The sequence below is a fragment of the Octopus bimaculoides genome, chromosome 17 (genome assembly GCF_001194135.2).
Source record: "Octopus bimaculoides isolate UCB-OBI-ISO-001 chromosome 17, ASM119413v2, whole genome shotgun sequence".
Classification (NCBI taxonomy): Eukaryota; Metazoa; Mollusca; class Cephalopoda; order Octopoda; family Octopodidae; genus Octopus; species Octopus bimaculoides.
This window is the reverse complement of record NC_068997.1, coordinates 4,917,585-4,925,233: the sequence shown is the minus strand read 5'-3', so window position 1 is coordinate 4,925,233 and position 7,649 is coordinate 4,917,585. Positions and strand designations below refer to the sequence as shown.

The 7,649-nt window shown below is 34.9% G+C and overlaps 1 protein-coding gene across 2 annotated transcripts in view; it reads left to right on the top strand.

Annotated features, from left to right (window-relative positions):
* The first annotated feature begins 254 nt into the window (after positions 1 to 254).
* The window catches only part of LOC106877898 (uridine phosphorylase 1-like), a 24,118-nt gene continuing 16,723 nt past the window's right edge, over positions 255 to 7,649 (top strand). The window contains exon 1 of one of the 2 annotated variants that reach the window (XM_014926946.2): positions 255 to 790. The gene's annotated coding sequence lies outside the window, so the exon portion shown is untranslated. The remainder of the gene's footprint in view (positions 791 to 7,649) is intronic. The other variant, XM_014926945.2, reaches the window with a different exon arrangement.

The following is a 7,649-nucleotide window of genomic DNA, read 5'->3' as shown; positions in this document are numbered from 1 at the left end:
GCAATGGTTAGGGCAGCGGACTCGCGGTTTCGATTCCCAGACCGGGCGTTGTGAGTGTTTATTGAGTGAAAACACCTAAAGCTCCACGAGGCTCCGGCAGGGGATGGTGGCGAACCCTGCTGTACTCTTTCACCACAACTTTCTCTCACTCTTACTTCCTGTTTCTGTTGTGCCTGTAATTCAAAGGGTCAGCCTTGTCACACTGTGTCACGCTGAATATCCCCGAGAACTACGTTAAGGGTACACGTGTCTGTGGAGTGCTCAGCCACTTGCACGTTAATTTCACGAGCAGGCTGTTCCGTTCATCAACTGGAACCCTCGTCGTCGTAAGCGACGGAGTGCCAACAACAACAACATATTTGATAAGTATTACTCACGAAATATCAGACCCTTGAGTTACTTTTATTGTGTTATATCTAAAAGAATAGGAAAAACACATACACTCACATATACATACATACATACATACACACATATACACAAGCAAATAGAGAGAAACACACACAAACGGAGAGACAAAGAGGAAAATACAGAGAAGTGAAAAAGTGAGAGAAAGACTCACGCATAAGAGAGAGAAAGAGGAATACAAGGACGTGTGTGTGAGAGAGAGAGAGAGAGAGAGAGAGAGAGAGAAATAGTTAAGTACAAGAGAGAGGAGAGAAAGAGGGAGGGAGAGAGAGAAATAGTTAAGTACAAAAGAGAGGGAGAGAGAGAAGACGTATGAAAGTAGTGCTGATCAGCTGCAGTAATAAAGTAAACAAGAGAAGCACTACAAGCACATCTGCAAAAGGTATTTATTTGTAATATATTAATCAATATAAAATAATTATATAATCAATATAAAATAATATATAATCAATATAATATATGATCAATATAAGACAATAACATCATGGTACAAATTAAGAAAGTTCTCCGGTAATTTTCTTTCTTGTAAATAAATGTTTGTGTTAATTTAAAAATTTGCCAGCAATATCTATGTTCTAAAAGATGTACATGTTTATATGTTATATATGAAAATAAAAGTACAAATTATCGTAATTTGAATTGTAAATACATCTTTGCAGTCCTGTAGGGGCAGGTTTTAATATTGCCTTTAAATTCCGTCCAGTCCTCATTCAACAGTCTTATCTAAAGCATTCCATCTGTAACAGTTCCGTCTTTTTTCATTCACGTAGGACCACGTCATCCAGTGTCTCCTTTCTCTTTTTCTGTCTTTTTAAGATGTTGAATATTATTTGAAAAAAAAAAAAAGAATTGGCAAGTTAGCTTGTGTGTAATCCATTTTATCATTCAAGCACTTAAACTCCACAAACACACCTCCAAATCTAGGAAGGGGTCTCTGCCTGATCGCTTACTCTACTAGAAAAAATACATAAAACAACCAAATCTATCTCAGATCAAACTAGTCGTCTTTCATTTTCGACGATCTTTAAATATAATGTAGCGCTTCTACTTTTGAATACTTTCACTATTTTCAATCAGATTTTGTTTTTCGAGTGCGAAATATGTTTTCTTAACGCTGTTCTGAGGCCACCTTGTTATGTTTGCCGAGGGATATTTTAAGATTTTGTTGTTTAAGATGGGAAAATTATGTTTAGACTTTTTTTAGTTCGTTTTTGTGGTTATGATATTACCTTCATGAAAAGTCGTTTTTACATACTTCTACGGGTGTTTTTGCCCACTCTTTAGCTTTCAGTTTTCTAGGACCGCTACAATAACAGATGGATTACAAATCTAGACTGATACTCTGCTTAGTCCGGGCAAATCTCCCTCCAACAGAATACTTTCAGTTAAAGTGTAAAGAATGATAAAACCTTCTAAAGAGTTTTTTTTCGACAAAACATTTTAATAGATTTTATTATTTTTAATAAAGCTTTTTCGAAATAATGAAACCGATGAAATGTGTATTCTATAATGAAAGCGTTGGTATAGTTACTCAGAGCATCGGGTCGTATTTAGTTGTGTTCTTTGTTCGAAGTACAAATTTCGTAGTGTCAACTTTACCTTTCATTTTTCTTGGATATATCAAATAATGAACTAATCGAGTACTGAGGTCGTTAAAATCATTAATATTCCACCACCACCCAACTAAAAGAAAAACAAATAATCAAGCCTTGGGCCTATATACGAATTTACTATTATTATTTTACTAAACTAAAATGATTAATCACTTAATTCTTTATTAAGGTTATTCATTCTGAAAATTAAACTATAGCTTAAAATTATAAACAATGTTTGAGAGAAAAAGTTAGCGGTAGTATTGGAGAAAGAATTGCTTGCCAATGTATGAAATGTAGTGTTGATGACAACGACGACGATGATTATTGTATTGTTGGTAGCGTTATGTTGTAAACTGTTACCGGAACTCGACCGCGGTTAGAGTGTATTGTGTAGACTGATGAAACCGTAACCTTATTTGGTTTCATCAGTGTACATAATACACTCTAACTGCAAACACTAAATAAAATTCACAAAATATGTAACCATTTCGTCTACTGGCACGGACAAAAGTAGAAGGTGGTTTTGTAGTGACGCCTGGCATTTATGGGACCGCGGCCATACAGAGACACTCCTTTTAGTTTTTTTTTCATCAATCATATCGATACCAGTATTCATTTAAGTCTTGTACTTATTGTACAGATCACTGTCAGTGAAAAAAAATCAAGCTACGGTACATGACATAAACGGTAATACTGAATTTCCTTTAGACCGGTGCAAACAGAAGCACCCACCCACGCAATATTTAATGTTACAGACTCTGTTCTCAAACATGCGGAGTACATGTTTGTTATTTATTTGCATGTGCCTTAGGGTTAGGGTTTACGATTACTAAATATTTTGTTTCGTTATGAATTTTGGAACATATTAGTTTCAAATTTTGACACAAGGCCAGCAATTTTAGGGGAGCTGTAAACCGATTACATCGATTCCAGTGTTCTACTAGTATCTATTTTATCGATCCGAAAGGATGGGAGACTAGGTCGACCTCGGCGGAATTTGAACTCAGAACGTAAAGCTCAGACGGACAAAATGCCGCTAAACATTTTGCTTTGCGTGCTAACGATTCTGACAGCACGCAGGACCATATTGCGATATATTGGTACTCTAATTATGAATGAAACCAATTATATATTATCTAGAATCTCTCACACGTTATATCAACTTATAAATAGACTCTTATTTACAAAGACACCATTATCGTAATGACCAGTTCTCCTTAACACAGCAGCCAAAATCTCTCAACACACTCCTGAACATATTTAAATGACGTAAATGTAATAAATTCTGAACTCCTAAGCCTAAAGTGGCCCACATCAATAAACAAGGTTGTCACAGCTAGACAGCCTTCCTTATACAATAAAATTCCAAACTGTATGGAGGCGGAGATGAAGAATACGTACACCACCCGTTTTCAGCGTAGCAAAAACCCTAACCCTAACCCTAAATACCGGGTGTACGTATTCTTTACTTTCACCCAGCATGGACATTGTATATCTGGACAATTTTTCGGAGAAATTGTATAAGTGAAAGTATTTGTTTGCGAATTTCCGTAACAATTTCAAGTAGATGTGCGATCAGTGGCAGTCAAACCAATTCCGACTTATATTTACAAATAGTCATCCCACCCTCCAGCTAAGTTATATAACGTGTCATCCGTTTTTTTTTTTTTCGTTTTTAGACATTATGATGTAGTGTAAGATAGATTTAGCTGCCATTTCTAGCAGGTCGAGAGAACATGTAAAGGTTTCATCTTCCTTGTCTAACCCTTGTATGTGTTGAACCTGTTGATAGTTTGGTTATACCGATCAAGCGGAGAAAACTACTCGACAATAAAAATTCTCGGCAGCACACACACACCCATTCCCGCTTCTCACACTTTCTCTCTTCATGCTAATTCCGAACCGTCTGATCTCTATCTATCTATCTATTATTTATCTATCTATCTAGCTAACTCTCTCCCTCCCTACCTAATAGGCACAGTCGGGCGGAACTTAAGAGAAGACTTTCGATATAATTAACACACACACCTACCTACATACGTTTGTAACTAGGTAGGTACCTACCTACCTACTTACTAACGTACGTACGTATGTATATATGTACGTAGGTGTGTTTCTGGGTGTTAATTATGTTCAAAGTCTTCTCGAGTTTCGCCCGGACTGGGCCTGTTCATGACTACCCAACGTATTGAGCTCTATATGCTATATTCTTTGTACATTACCACACACACACACTGTAATCAAAACAAAGAACTGAGTGAAACTGACAATTTCCCCCTTCTTTTAGAGTGGTGGCAGTGGTATTTATTTCAGCTGTATAATAGGAATCTTTATTCATATTATTGACAGTATCCTACATATCCTGTTGGTGGCTACATATTGACTTGTATTTCAAAAATAGAAGTGCACGTGAACTCACAAAAGTTTGGTACTTCTTTGACAGTAATTTCTGACTAGCCATGCTGGATGACACTTCTGATCCTCTCAAATGTCTGTTCATTTAAACCAGTGGGTCTCAACTGTTTTTTTTTTACCTATTCACCCTTTTGATTAGTATTTCACTCTGGTGGATTCTGATTGCCATTCGACGTTTAAAAACTAGTTTGTAGATACTTTCAAAAATTCCTATTATGTTTGTCACATTTACTTGTGTAGATTGAGCTATGTAAAACGTTATGAAAGAAAAATTGCTGTTTCTTGTAATAAATACTTCTAAAGCAAAGTTTTTGGTTAATCTCTAGTTTAGGACACCTATTACACTATTTTTGGGGGTAAATTTTGTGACCGGGTCCTAAACTAGAGATTGACCAAATTTTTTCATAAACCCTTAAAATTCTACTGTGGATCCCCAATTTACGATTTTGCTTGCGTGAATCCACCAAAAGTCCTATATGGACCTCTGTTGAGAAACACTGATGTAAGCTAACAAATCACGCTGTTCACTCACCAAGTTTTCTATATCTTCATCTCGCTATCTCCAAGACGAGCTAAGTTTTTCATTTAGTTGACAGAACTAAATTACTATGATATCCATGGCAGTTCATAAACCCGATACTTCTGTCCCAGATTGTAGCCATACAACTTGCAAGGAGGTCCATTAGGAATTTTAAGCATCTTAAACAAGGTAACAGTTATTTGGAGCAGTGAAGGCATTCGAAGTTCACTGTCCTTTTAGAAGGTTGTTGTTTAACGTATCTCGTACGATGCTCCTCTTCTGTTTCTGTTCAACAGAACTCTAGCTAACAGTCACCAAGTTTCTGAATACAACTAAATATATAATGTGGAACACACACACACAATTTGAATACAAATAGGTGCTCCACACCATGGAGAGAAAACAATGGGAGAAGGGAAAGAAAAAGTGGTTTCTTTGAGGAGTTCAGAATTTCTTTTCATTTTCTTACTGCATTCTGTTTTTGATTCTCCTTAAGTGCATAATTCAGTTAATTGCAAAACTCTATATAAAATGGATCGGTTAATTGTATATGTAAATAAATTCAATTTAATTGAATAAGATTTTGTTCCGTTTTTCCATTGGGGAAATGTAGTTTAAAAGTGAGTTTATTTGATTTATGTAAATATAATAATTTTGTAAGCTTTAGTTTCCACGTTGACTTCAAATGACAGTACTTTGTGTTTCGTGTTTATAAACAACCAATGCCAAAAGTATCAAATGTATTTACGGTATTTTTTTTTTCATTTCAAGGAATTGAATTTTTATAAACTTTCAATTCCTGTGTAATTTAATTTTTTTAACACATTTCTTCAATAAATAAATGTTCATTGTTCAACTGCATCAACTTAGCTGATGAGTTAAAAAGGATGAATGTTTATTATTAGCCATTTAAAGCAGCGAACTAACATAATTGTTATCATGCCGGAGAAAATGCTTAGCGACATTTTGTCCTTATTTATGTTCTGAGTTCAAATTCCTCCAAGACCTTTCAAGGTCGATAAAATAAGCATCAGTTGAGCACAAGCGTTGATGTAATCGACTAACCCCTTTCCCGAAATGGCTGGCCTTGTGACAAAATTTGAAATCATCAATTAGCCTTTTGATGTAATAATCTGTGTCGTTTCTAGAATCTTGGGTTAGGTTGATGTTTAATGGTTTTAAATTTCAAAATGTTTTTCCAGTTTCTTTTTGCATATTTCGGTTGAAATATATCAAAAGCTCACATTTTATTAGTCTAACCTATCACGTGGCTTTCATTTCTCTATTTAGGATTCATTTCACTAAAACCTCATTCGCAGATTGTTGAAGTTCTAGGAACAGTTAACAAAAACGAAAGTATCTAGAAAATATTGCGCGTATTAACCACTTGCATCTTGTGAAAAGTGGAATATGGTATTCATTGTTAATACATACACTAATATGTTTTGTATCTGACAATATTTAATATAGCATCTAGCTGAATAAAACCTGTGAACATAAAAGTTTATAATTCGTAGCAATGACACTATTTGCATAAGTTGCACTTCAAGTTAATGACCCAGAAATGTCAAAGGCATGGCTGCTGCATTAACAGAAAAATTTCTTCAGGATAATAACAGTGAAAAGCAAATTACAGATTTCTGCTTACGTTAGGCAGGCATGATGACCGTATGGGAAGTTTTGGCATTGGGGCTAAACCTCTGAAATTTGAAACTAAGAATTTTATCTGTAAAAGGTCTGTGATAAGGTAATTAATTTTCTCTCAAAAATAAATGATGCCTGCTGAAAGGGCAAGGCTCTTATCACCAGACCAAACAAAGTATGACTGAATCTATCGAAGGTTATCATTTTTGAGAATTTGATAAAAATGGAGCTAAAGAACAGTGCAGAATACGATATTCAAAATGGTACTCAAAGATGGTATGCAGTTATCTTTGCAATAGGGTATTTCAGCCAGATGATTTGAAACTTAACACATCTGTTGTGCTATATTTTACATGTTGAATAATTAGTAGAAGAAAGAATTTTCTTCAACAGTGTTTGTTTATAAAACTAAACGTTTTAAACTTACATAATGTACGATTTATTAGTTATGTCTGTGAATCAAGAAATGATGAAATTATCAAATGATAAGAGCAGCAATGTATCTCATATCAATTAGAAGATAGTTGATGGTCACAACAGGAATAATTTCTTAGAGAAAATATTGAGGAATTAAAATGATCTTATTAAACATAGATCTAAAAACACGGCTGTCAACTTCAGTGTGCAAAGTCCCTCAGGAGCTCTAGATCCCAAGTTCTTCATATGTCTGCCAAAACATTCTAGAATCTTTCGTAAGTTCTTTAGGCATGAAAATTAAACTTTTCTTTTTTGTCTGTCACCATCTATTAGTAACTTATGTTACAGATAATTGGCTGGATATTACCAAAAGCGTGTATTAACAGTATTCCAAACATACAGATATGGCTGTGTGGTAAAGAAGCTTTCTTCCCAACCACATGGCTCCAGGTTCAGTCCCACTGTGTGGCACCTTGGGCAAATGTCTTCTACTATAGCCTCAGGCCAACCAAAGCCTTGTGAGCAGATGTGGTAGATGGAAACTGAAAGAAGCCTGTTGTATATATATATATATATATATAGTCTATTTGAATTGAATTAAAAAATAATAATTGATGTATTTCACCAGTTTCTGTTTAATTTATATATAT